This window comes from Hemitrygon akajei, chromosome 21 (assembly GCF_048418815.1).
Source record: "Hemitrygon akajei chromosome 21, sHemAka1.3, whole genome shotgun sequence".
Lineage (NCBI taxonomy): Eukaryota > Metazoa > Chordata > Chondrichthyes > Myliobatiformes > Dasyatidae > Hemitrygon > Hemitrygon akajei.
Window position 1 is genome coordinate 67,212,238 of NC_133144.1, and position 13,228 is coordinate 67,225,465.

A 13,228-nucleotide genomic window follows, 5' to 3' on the forward strand; every position below is an offset into this window, starting at 1 on the left:
GCGTGCAATTAAGATTAAGTTCAAAGGAGATGAACAGAGCGAGGTGCTTTATATATAAAGTGTTCGGTCCCTGGGGTGCAAAATACCATGGAGACGTCCAAGAGGCACATGTCCATGTTCCGGGACCGCTGTGTGTCAGTGACCAGCGTCTGCTCGGGAAGTGATGTGAAGCCTGCGGTATACCTCGGGTCAGATTCCAGCCTCGACCCTGCGCCCGATGTGCAGTGGGGGTCACTGACCTGCTTTATCCCGGGACAGGTTGACCGGGGCTCCCACGGGATTGGCGGAGACGGGCTCTCACTCACACCCCCCACCCTCGCCGCTCCTCCTCGCACGACGCAAAATGTTGCCGCTGATTCCCCGCAGGACTGACGTCGCTGTCAGTGTCTGCACCCCCGCTGCTCCGAGCTCCGGCAGCCGCTGCAGCCGACACCGAGCCCGGGCCCGGGAGCGGCGGCGGAGTCCGGCGGCAGGTGAGCGTAATCCCAACGGGCGCCGACAACGACGTTATGATCCAGCAGTCCGATGCTTCGTGCAGAAAATAATAATTGTACCTGTATCCTCGCGATAAAATAATATTGCGGTTCTGGCATCTTCCCCCCTCCAGAAACGTCGGCTGTTTATTCATTTCCATAGATGCTGCCTGACCTGCTGAGTTCCTCCAGCATGTTGTGTGTGTTGCCCTGGATTTCCAGCATCTGCAGAGTTTATTGTGTTGAAATATATCGCGGTGTTTATTTTGCGGGGATGGGTGCTATAATGTGGTTATTGCGGCCACGCTAGATTTTATGGGAATCGGTCAAAGCTGCTGTGCCTGGCCAGATTGCGGCTGAGGAAGCTCAGAGCATCAGCTCGGAGGACTGACCACTCGATTGCATTGTGTGGCTGCTAAAAACGGACAAAAGGCTCCGAACCCGGGCAAAGCTTGTGCCGAGCGCCGACAGCGTAGAGGGCGAGGTTCGGGGGTCTCCAGGTGAAGCCCCAGCCTGGAAGGTTAACCGGACCGGTCTCCTCGGGCCCCGCGGTTCCTGCTTTCCAGACGGGGTGCGCTCAGAGGGCTGAGAATGTTATTCGGTACCGGTCCCTGGATGAGGAGCAGTCCCACGGTGTGTTTCAGCATGAGAAGAGGCGTCCCAGTGTGACCACAAGAGATGCTGGAAATCCAGAGCAACACGCACAAAATGATGGAGGAGCTCCTCAGGTCAAGTCAGGTCTTGATGAAGAGTCTCGGCCTGAAATGCGAGTATTTACTCCTCTCTCCATAAATGCTGCCTGACCTTCTGAGTTTCTCCAGCAGTTGGTTTGCCGCTGTCTCTACAAGCGCGTTTCTGGACCTACAGATTTGACACTACTCTCTTCCTCTGCAGAATCTCCGCAGACACCTCGGTTGCTTCCCGAATTGAAATGAAGGGTAACAAGCTGGAATTTGTCCTCTCGAGATGACTGAAGCCTTGCTTCGGCATTGCACTGACCAATAAGCACGGGGGATCCGGCCTGGGTAAGTGCTTTGTCGCTGACGTCCATTGCTGTAACCGCCCCCCTCCCGGGCTAAACTCGAAGAGCTGGTGCTTCTCTTATTGACAGGGTTGCTTCGAGGGCAGGTAGAGGAGCCTGAAGACCCTCACCAATGATTCAGGAAGAGCATCTTCCCTTCTGATCAGATGGATTTATCTCGGAATAGGTTAAACATCGTGGGCCGAATGGCCTGTACTGTGCTGCAATGCTGTATGTTCTAAATCAGTCGCTGGCATCCAGTGTCCCAGCTCATACAGACAGGAGTCTATCCATTGCCATGGAAACAGCCACATTTTCCCATCAGATTCCTTAAAGGTCCATGAACACAACTACATCTTTCCTCTTTGGAACTATCTATTTAATTTTTGCAACATTCAGTAATTTTTATATCTTGCACTGTACTGCTGCTGCAAAAACAAATTTCACAACATATGTCTGTGATAATAAATCTGATTCTGATTCTGATTCTGAATCTGTCATACAGGTGATAATATGAACATGCATTTCTGTGAATCTATTCCCAACAGGTTGGTTCTTAAATCCCTCTTCTAAATGTCCATTGCAAAATGCCCTCTCTGCTCCCCTCTCCCTCACAAACATAGGGCACCAGAATGCACATGATTACCAGTTTCAAATCTTGCCTTGTTATTTCCATCTTCCGTTTCTCCTGACCAGAGCTGGTTGTGCTTCTGTGGTGACGGACGGTCACCTGAAATCTGTCAGCATGAGCCGGGGCACTGGATGTCAGCAGATGAGTTAGCACATTGAACATTACAGCACAGTACAGGCCTTTCAGCCCACAATGTTGTGCTAACCATTTAAGTACTCCAAGATCAACCTAACTCTTCCCTTCCACATAGTCCTCCATTTTCTTTCATCCATTAAGAGTCTCCAAAATGTCCCTAATGCATCTATTTCTACCACTTCCCTGGCAATTTGTTCAACCCACCTGCCACTTTCTGTGTAAAAAAAAACTTACCTCTGACATACCATAAAACCATATCCTAATCATTCTCTCCAGATGCCTCTTGTTCTCCTTCACTCCAAAAAAAGAGCACTTGCACACTCAACCTTTTCTCATAAGACAAGTTCTCTAATCAAGGCTACATCCTGGTAAATCTCCTGTACACCCTCTCTAAAGCTTCTATGTTCTTCTTATAATGAGGTCACCAGAACTGAACACAATATTCTAAGTGCGGTCTAACCAGAGCTTTATAAAGCTGCAACATTATCTCATGACTCTTGAACTCAGTCCCCTGACTAATGAAGACCAACGCAACATACACCTTCTTAACCACCCTATCAACTTGTGCAGCAACTTTGAGGGTTTTATGGACTTAAACCCTGAGATTCCTCTGTTACTCCACACTGCTAAAAATCCCACCATTAACCTTGTACTCTGCCTTCAAGTTCAACCTTTTAAAGTGTATCATTTTACACTTCTCCTTATTGAACTCCATCTGCCACTTCTCAGACCAGCTCTGTGTCCTATCAATGTCCTGTTGTAACCACCTTCTTCATGTCATCTGCAAACTTACTAACTCCCACTTCCTCGTGTAAGTCATTTATAAACATCATAATGAGGAGTGGTCTCAAAATGGATCCCTGTGGAACACCACTAGTTATAGATCTCCAGACAAAATACACTCCACCCCTTTACCTTCTGCGGGCCAAATCCAAATCCATGCAGCCAAATTTCTCCGAATCCTATGCTTCATGGCTTTCTGAATAAGCATACCATGGGGAACCTTATCAAATGGCTTACTAAAATGATGTATATACACATCCAAGGATGAGAAACAAGGAGAGGGTTAAGTAATTGAGATTTTGATAGATCTGAAGGCAGTATAGATCAGTCAGATGTGGAAGAAATGAATATTTAATTTGTGTATTGAAGGCCAGCCACGTGAGCTTCCTCAAGTTTCCGCATTGTTGTTGGAACTGCACTCATCCAGGCAAGTGGAAAATCTTCTATAGCCTTTGACCCATGTCCTTGTAGATGGTGGAAAGGCTTCACAGAGGAGCTAGTGACTTGCCAGATGATAACCAGCCTCTGTTTTTGCCACGGTATTTATGGGGCCAATTACGTTGTGCTTGTGGTCAATGGCAGTGGGGCTTAGATGCTGCTAATGCTTTGGAAGTCAAGGTGGGCGGTGAGATGTTGCCTTGTTGATGATGGACATCATATGCATTTCTATGGTTCAAATGCTGCTTCTGACTTCCCAGCCTATGCCTGAATGTTCTCCAAAACATACAGGTGCCGGTAGAGAGCTTTATTTACAAGGGACTGAGAAAGGAACTGAACATTGCACAGTCATCAGTGAACATCCTCAACTTTTAATGTTCTGACAGAAGAATCAGAATCAGATTTATTATCACTGACGTAAGTTGCCAGGTGTGTTATTTTGCAGCAGCAGTACAGTGCAAGATATTAAAGCAATTACTATAAGTTACAAGAAGAGATATTGAAAATAGCAAACACAAGGGATTCTGCAGATGCTGGAAGGCCAGAGTAACATATACAAAATGTTGGAGGAACTCAGCAGCTCAGGTTGCATCTATGGAAAGGAACAAACAGTTGATATTTCAGGACTGGTAAGAAAAGGGGCAGAAGACCGAATAAGAAATTTGGGGAGAGAAAGGAGTACATGCTGGTGGGTGATAGATGAAGCCAGGTGAGGGAGAGGGTGGGTTGGTGGGGGAATGGGGATGAAGTCAGAAGCTGGGAGGTGATCGGTGGAAAAGGAGCACCAGATGCAGGTGATAGGCAGCTAAGGAGAAGAGAAAGGGGTAAGAGGGAAGAAGGGTCCGGGGGAGAGTGGAAAAATTACGAGCAAGAAATCAATGTTCATGCCATTAAGTTGGAGGCTACCAGATGCAATATGAGCTGTTGCTCCTCCCACCTGAATGCAGCTTCACTGTGACAGTAGAGAAGGCCATGGATAGTCATATTGGAACAGGAATGGGCTGCTGAATTGAAACTAGTGGCCACCGGGAGATCTCACCGTGGCAGACGAGCGTACAGGTAGGTGCTCAATGAAAACTATTTTTATATATAAAAGTACTTTAATAGTGCAAAAAGAGAGCAAAATAGTGAGGCAATATTCATGGGTTCAAGGAAGGAAAGGATTGGTGAAGCATCTTTCCCTGTGGTACTCCTGCAGTGGTTCTTGGTCTGGGATGGTTGAACCTTGATAATCACGTCTTTGTTTGCAGTCATTGGAGTTTTGGAGGCCACAGGCTCTGACATCTGAAATCCCTTCTAAACTTCCAAATGCTTTGTCTCTTTCTCTTACTTGGTCTTGCACCCTGGTACAGATGGTAGAGTTCCAGAGATTTGGGTTCGATCCTGATCTCTCATTTTGTCTGTGTGAAGTTTGCATGCTCTCCCTGTGACCACATAGATTCTGCTCCCCCCCCCCCCCCATGTCCTCTGATTTTCCCCCCATCTTCATCCTAAGGACACAGAGGGTGCTGGGTTAATCAGCCATATTAAATTGCCCATAGTGTGTAGGTGAATGGTAGAATCTGGAGCAATTGTAGGAAACACAGAAGAAGTACGTACAAGAGTTATACAGGATGAAGAGGCATTGATCAAGTGGACAGACAAGACCTTTTTCCACGCAGAAATGGCTAATACCAGGGACCATAATTTTACATGAACAGAGGAAAATACAGCGGGGGATGTCAGAAGTATGCTATTGACATAGTGAGCATGGAACACACTACCACAAGTAGTGGTAAAGGTAAAGGTAGATACAATAGGGGCATTTAAGAAATGCTTAGATAGGCACATCTTATTCTTAAGCCCATCACTCTTACTGGGGCATTTGCTGCCAACAGCAGCTTGCCAAAGTCCTCTGTCCTGGGCAAGACTTTCACCTGGATAGCAGAAGATTGATCTGTCCTGTGGCTTCCACGGTCTTGCGGCTTCACCACACAACTTCATACATCATCGAGGCGAAGATCCTTCTTCTCACAGGGATGAGGTCTTTGGAGCTTCTGTTGGCGTTTCTGGGTTTTTATGGGATGGGGTTGCTTGCCCCATGCCCAACCCTCCTCCCTTAATATGGATAATAGAGAATTGGAATGCTGTGTGAGAGGGAAGGGTTAAATTGATCTCAGAGTAGGTTAAAAGAATGTTATAATATCATGGGTTGAAGAGCCTTTACTGTGCTGTAATGTTCTGTGTTCTATGTTCTCATGACAGTGTGTGTTTATTTCTTTCTGTGGAGTCTGTGGGCCCAGTGACCTGAGCTCATACTGCATGACTCTCTGACTCCATGGGTTCTCTAAGCAAACAAGGGATAATATCAGATTTATTCTTCTTTGAATTGTTTTGTGATAGAAAGGATGGAATGGAAATCTGTGTTGGTGTTGATATTTTCACATATTGGCCTAGACATTAAAATCAACACCCAATAACACTAGTAAAACCAAACTACTAATAACGGGAGGGTAGTGGTCAGCACGACACTCTTACAGACCTAATTACTAATAACGGGAGGGTAGTGGTCAGCACGACACTCTTACAGACCTAATTACTAATGACGGGAGGGTAGTGGTCAGCACGACACTCTTACAGACCTAATTACTAATGACGGGAGGGTAGTGGTCGGCACGACACTCTTACAGACCTAATTACTAATGACGGGAGGGTAGTGGTCGGCACGACACTCTTACAGACCTAATTACTAATGACGGGAGGGTAGTGGTCGGCACGACACTCTTACAGACCTAATTACTAATGACGGGAGGGTAGTGGTCGGCACGACACTCTTACAGACCTAATTACTAATGACGGGAGGGTAGTGGTCGGCACGACACTCTTACAGACCTAATTACTAATGACAGGAGGGTAGTGGTCGGCACGACACTCTTACAGACCTAATTACTAATGACAGGAGGGTAGTGGTCAGCACGACACTCTTACAGACCTAATTACTAATGACAGGAGGGTAGTGGTCGGCACGACACTCTTACAGACCTAATTACTAATGACAGGAGGGTAGTGGTCAGCACGACACTCTTACAGACCTAATTACTAATGACAGGAGGGTAGTGGTCAGCACGACACTCTTACAGACCTAATTACTAATTACGGGAGGGTAGTGGTCAGCACGACACTCTTACAGACCTAATTACTAATTACGGGAGGGTAGTGGTCAGCACGACACTCTTACAGACTTAATTACTAATGACGGGAGGGTAGTGGTCGGCACGACACTCTTACAGACCTAATTACTAATGACGGGAGGGCAGTGATCGGCACGACACTCTTACAGCACATGGCCTTGGAGTCTGGAGTTCAGTTCTGGCGCTGTCTGTGAGCAGTCTGTATGTTCTGCCAGTAACCACATGGTTTTCCTCCTGGTGCTCCAGATTCCACCCACATTCGAAAGATTTATCAGTTAGTAGGTTAATTGGTCATTGTAAATTGTCCTGTGATTAGACTAGGGTTGAATAGGTGGGTTGCAGTACAGTGTGTGGCTCATTGGGCTGGAAGGCCTGTTTTGTGCTGTATCTCTCAATAAATACATAAATAAATTAATACCTACTGTCACTTTCCCACTTGACATGCCCACTCTCTGGATGTAATAAGGTTCTTGTTGAAAAGATAAGATCTGCCATCCCCAATTGTATGGTTATTAAAGTCCAGGGACATACATCTCATGTGACTCGGAGGAGTATCTGTCTGTTCACGACTGGGATAACAGATGACATTCCCTCTCTCTCATGTTGAGTGTCAGAGCAGGTTATATAGCAATGTCTGTGGCTGATTCTGAAAAATTCTACCACCTTGAAGATTTAAACTGGAGGCCAGATCTAATGTGAGCCATCTTGTTTGTGGTAGAAAACGAGGCTAATATGTCTTAGCAACACATACAAAATGCTGGAGGAACTCAGCAGGCCAGGCTGCATCTATGGAAAAGAGTTTCAGGCTGAGACCCGTTATCAAGCCTAGGAGCTGTCATCATTCTTCAGAACTCATAAAGCAACTAATCTGACACGTTCTTTAATACTTGCCCTGTTGAAGTGTCATGACCCAAGTGCTACTACTCCTGCCTGTTATGCTGCTGTTATTTAGGGCAGCAGTGAGGGTCCTCCACCTCTGACAGTGTTCAGGGTTTCCTTCACTGTGTCAGTGGCTCAGTTTTCACTCCTGTCAATCATGCAATTTCCAGGTGGAGACTCAGGAATACTGTCGCACACAGATGTAAAAGTATTCTTCACTACTGCTTCAGTTTTGTTTGACCAGACAGGGTTGTTAGCCCTGAGCTGAATCCCCGAACCTGGAGGACTGGTGGACCACTCTTAGTCTGGCCTCTACCCTTTGACCTGTTTGGTATGGGTGACCCTATCAAGAGCCAAAAAATAAAGCCCTGACTCCAGCCAACAAAGCTCTCTGGGTCACAAGGCACGCAAGCTCCCAAACCACAACAAGGTTGTGGTCCTCTTGGGGGATGGTCCAAAACATCGACTCTTTATTTCCCTTCATAGATGCTGCCTGACCTGCTGAGTTCCTCCAGTATTTTGTGTTATAGAGCTGCATATCTAGGTAGGTAGGCCTCTGTTAGTTTCGATAGACCATGGATTTGCGCCTTGGAAAGTTTCCAGGACGCAAGCCTGGGCAAGGTTTTTTTTTATGGAAGATCGGCAGTTGCCCAAGCTGCAAGTCTCCCCTCTCCACGCCACCGATGTTGTCCAAGGGAAGGGCATTAGGACCCATACAGCTTGGAACTGGTGTCATTGCAGAGCAACATGTGGCTAAGTGCCTTGCCCAAGGACACACACGCAGCCTCAGCCAAGGCTGAAACTAGCGACCTTCAGATCACTAGACGAACGCCTTAACCACTTGGCCACGCGCCAACACGAGAGCTGCATATCACTACAACACTGAAAATAATCCTTCAGCCTACCTAGACCATGACAAGTTGTTATTCTACCTAGTAACACTGAATCATAGCCCTGCAAAACCCCTCTCATCCAAGCTTCTCTTAAATGTTGCAATCAAACCTGCAGCAATACTTCCACTGGCAGTTCGTTCCACTCTCACAACCCTCTGAGTGAAGAAGTCCACCCCCCAGGTTCCCCTTAAATTCTTCAAATTTAACCCTTAACACATGGCTTCTAATTGTAGTCTCACCTACCTTCTGGGAAAAGCCTGCATTTACCCGATCCATTTCTCTCATAATTTTGTATACCTCTATCAAATTTCTCCTCATTCTACTGTGCTTCAGGGAACAAAGTCTGTACCTGTTTAGCTTTTCCTTATAACTCAGTGTGTTGCTCTTTAATGTGCTTCAACATCCTCAACTCCTTCAAATAACAAATTCACACATTCAGGCCCCAGATTTCCTGAAACAATTTGCATTCCTTTCACTTTGTTAAATCATCTCCGTTGTGCTCTGGAGTTAATTACAGAGCGAACCCGGGTCAGGGAACATGGTCTCTGACCTGCAGATCAGTCTCTGCTCTGTCGCTGGTTTTGAAATCGAGGTAATGGACCGGAATGATCTATAACTGACTTCACAATGGATAAAGTCAGAGCTCTGATAATAAATCAATTTCCATGAAGTCCGTTTCAAGTAATTCTATTGATCATATTTACATGTAACCATTGATACACATTGGAACTTGAAAGTAACTTCTTTATTGGATACTGTAATATTTTACTTTCATTCACAAGATGAGGGTAGTATGATGATGTCAGAATTTATTGCTCCTATTCTCAATAGTTATTGTTCTAGATATTTATTGCTTAGTTATTTATTATAATTATTTTTTTCATTTTGTATTTTCAATGTTTGGGGTCTTTTGCATTTTGGTTGTTTGTCCATCTTTCTTTAGTGTATTTTTTCATTGATTGTGTTTTTTTGTAGATACTGTGAATGCCTGCAGAAAATCCGGGTACCTCAGGGTAGTATATTTAGTTACTTATTTAGAGATACAGTGTGGAACGGACTCTTCTGGCCCTTCAAGCCGTGCCGCCTAGCAACACACTCATTTAACCCCACCCTAATCACGGGACAATTTACAATGACCAGTTAACCTAACCAGTACATCATTGGACTGTGGGAGGAAACTGGTGCACTTGGAAGAAGCACACACACACACACACACACACACACACACACACACACACACACACACACACACACACACACACACACACACACACACACACACACACACACACACACACACTATATATATATACTTTGATAATAAATTGACTTTGAACTATCAGGATAATAAAGAGTTGACTTCGTGGCTTGTGAGACTACAAGCCACACTGAAGTGGTTTTGCAGAACACCACACCAAACACTGGAGGAACTCAGCAGATCAGGCAGCATCTATGGAAGGGAATAAACAGTTGACATTTCAGGCCGAGACCCTTCATCAGGACTAAATTGGTCCAACAGGATTTCTCTTTCACCAGACCATATTGATTTCATCTGATGACTTTGAACTTTTCTGGAGCCCTGCTAGAACATTGTTAACAATATTTTCTTACATTTTCCTTAATGTAGATATTAAGCTAACTGGCCTGAAGCTGTTTGCTTACTGTCTCCTTCCCTTAATCAATGAGGATACATATTCCATAGGCTGTCACTGCTTCCATTTTGTTCAGGTGTAAATGGGTACATTGGCTGAGAAACTTTCCATTCAGCCTCCGATACCCTTGGATTGTTTCTGCTTTATTCCCAACAGGTGATCTTGTATTTCACGTAACTGTTAGCCCTTTGAAAACTGCACTGCTAAACCCTCCATCTCATTTGCAGAGGGACAGTGCCCCAATTTCCATTCCAAAAGCAACCATGTTGAGGGGCCACCCGAGAGTGGACATGGATAAGGTGTTTCCTCGCTCTTGGAGGGAGCCTAGGAACAGACGGCACAGCCTCAGAATAGAATGGAGATGAGGAAGAATTTCTTTAGCCAGAAGGTGGTGAATCTGTGGAATTTATTGCCACATATGGCTGTGGAGGCCAAGTTATTGGGTATATTTAAAGCAGAGATTGATAGGTTCTTGATTAGTAAGGGTGTCAAAGATCATGAGGAGAAGGCAGGTGAAAGGGGTTGAGAGGGATAATAAATCAGCTACGATAGAATGGCGGAGCAGATTTGATGGGCCAAATGTCCTAATTCTGCTCCTATGTCTGTGGTTTAATAAACTTCTCCTTCAGCAGCTAATCACCCTGAATGCTGTGGATTACAGAGTGATAAACAACAGAACATAGGGGGTGGCACAGTACCACAGTGGTAGCATTATGCTGTTACAGCGCCAGCATCCCAGGTTCAATTCCTGCTGCTGCCCATAAGGAGTTTGTACGTTTTCTCCACGGCCGCGTGGGTTTCCTCCGGGTGCTCTGGTTTCCTCCCACTTTCCAATCATTTAGGGTTAGTAGATTCATTGGTCACATGGGCGTAATTGGGCAGCATTGGCTTATTGGGCCGGAAGAGCCTGTTACTGTTTACCTCTAAATAAATTAATTAAATTAAATTAAAATTGAACAGTACAGGACGGTAACATGCCCTTTGGCCCATGATGTCCCATGCCAAACGCGATGCCACATAAACCATATAGCTTCTGCCTAGGTATCAGTCTCCGTTCCCTGCACCTTCACAAGTCTACCTAAATGCATCTATTGTATCTGCTCCCATGACCGTCCCAGACCCCTACCACTCTGTGTATCAAATGCTTGCCCTGCACATCTCCTGTGAACTTATGCCCTCTCACCTTAAACATACGTTTTCTAGTATCTGATAGGGTCATAGAGCATGACAGCACAGAAACAGGCTCTTTGGCCCATCTAGTCCACGCAACCTGATCTTCTATCTAGTCCCATCTACCTGAAGACCTATGTCTCTCCATACCTCTCTCATCTGTGTATCTATCCAGACTTCTCTCGAATGTTACAATTGAACCCACATCCACTCCTTCTGCTGGCACCTTGCTCCATACTCGCACAACCCTCAGATGAAGATGATCCTCCTCAGGTTCTCTCCTTAAATATTTCACCTTTCATTCGCAACCAATGGCCACTAGTTCTAGTCCCACCCAAGCGCAGGGGAAAAGGCCTGCTTATTTATACCCGTCATAATTTTGTATACATCTATAAGATCTTCACTTATTCTCCTGTACTCAGGGGAATGTGATGTTTTGACTTCAGGAAAACAATTCAAACTGTGTTCCTTATCTTTGCCTCTCATAATGATGTATATTTCTATCAGATCTTCCCTCATCCTTTGGTGTTCCACAGAAAACAACCCAGCTTCGTTCAACCTCTTCCTTTCACTCAGTAACACAAATGGCTGTGGAGGCCAAGTCATTGGGTATATTTAAAGCAGAGGTTGAGAAGTTCTTCATTAGTCCGGGTTATGGGGAGAATGCAGGAGAATGAGGTTGAGAGGATAATAAATCAGCCATGATGGAAAGGCAAAGAAGTCATAAAATGTATTGTTTTGCAGTGGCAGTACAGTGTAGAGACATAAATTACTCTAAATTACAAAATAAGTAGTGCAAAAAAAGAATGTTGAGGTTGTGCTCATGGGTAAATGACCTTTCAGAATGGCTGTTCCTGAATCATTGAGTGTGAAGCTTCAGTCACATGTACCTCCTCCCCGATGGTAATAGCAAGAAGGGGACATGTTCCAGATGGTAAAGGTCATTTGGAGAAGGAAATTTGAGACAATTTTAGCTCTCCTGATAACATCATAAAACAAGGGAGCAAAATTAGGCCATTCAGCCCACCATAGCTGATTTATTACCCCACTCAACCCCATTCAGCCCACCATGGCTGATTTATTACCCCACTCAACCGCCTTCTTTTGGTAACGTTTGAAGCTGTGACTATCAACCTCTGCTTTAAATATACTAAATGATTTGACCTTCACAGCTGTCCATGGCAATTAATTCCCCAGGTTCACCACCCTCTAGCTCAAGAAATTCTTTCTCATCTCTCTTCTAAATGGATGTCTCTCTATTCTGAGCTGTGCCCTCTGGTCCTAGACTCTCCCACTATTGGACACATCTTCTCCATGTTCACTCAATCCAGGCCTTTCAGTATTCAATAGGTTTCAATGAGATCTCCCATTATTCTTCAAAAATCCAGCAAGTACAGGCCCAGAGCCATCAAACACTCCTCATACATTAACCCTTTCATTTCCAGGATCATTCTTGCAAGCATCCTCTGGACTCTCTCCAATGACAGCACATTTTTTTCTGAGATAAGGGGCCCAAACTGATCACAAGTGTGATCTGACCAATGTCCTAGAAAGCCTCAGCATTAAATCCTTGATTTTATATTTGAGTCTTAGTGCTATTCTAGTATGATCTGAGTAAGATTTGAGCAGCAACAGGTTCTGTGGCCTTTTGAACTTGCTGCAGCAGTCAGCCAGTTCACAATCAATTTGATTTTTTTCGCGCAGCTCCCCTTCCTACCCAATTCCCACAGCCTATGACCTAAACCTAGATCCTGTTCTGTAAACTAAGTCTAGTCCTGGCTCCTAGCTGGCAACAAGGCCCAAAATGCCCAGATTACAGAAGTGCTGATTTATACCAACTCTGTAACAGAAAGTCTGATACAAAACCTGCATTGATATAGCCTATCACCCCTCCTGGGGCAGAGGCTGCCATCAGCAGCTTACCAGGGTCCTCTGTCCTTATCTGGTTTTTCCAGGTATGGCCCATCTTTTTGGCATATCTCA

At 45.2% G+C, this 13,228-nt stretch overlaps 1 protein-coding gene across 3 annotated transcripts in view; it reads left to right on the forward strand.

The window, feature by feature from the left end:
• Positions 1–364: 364 nt before the first annotated feature.
• c21h10orf71 (chromosome 21 C10orf71 homolog) overlaps positions 365–13,228 on the forward strand; it is a 105,996-nt gene continuing 93,132 nt past the window's right edge. For 2 of the 3 annotated variants that reach the window (XM_073025664.1, XM_073025668.1), the window contains exons 1-2: positions 365–473; positions 1,368–1,498. The gene's annotated coding sequence lies outside the window, so the exon portion shown is untranslated. Of the gene's footprint in view, positions 474–1,335; positions 1,499–13,228 lie in introns of those variants that run through there. The other variant, XM_073025666.1, reaches the window with a different exon arrangement.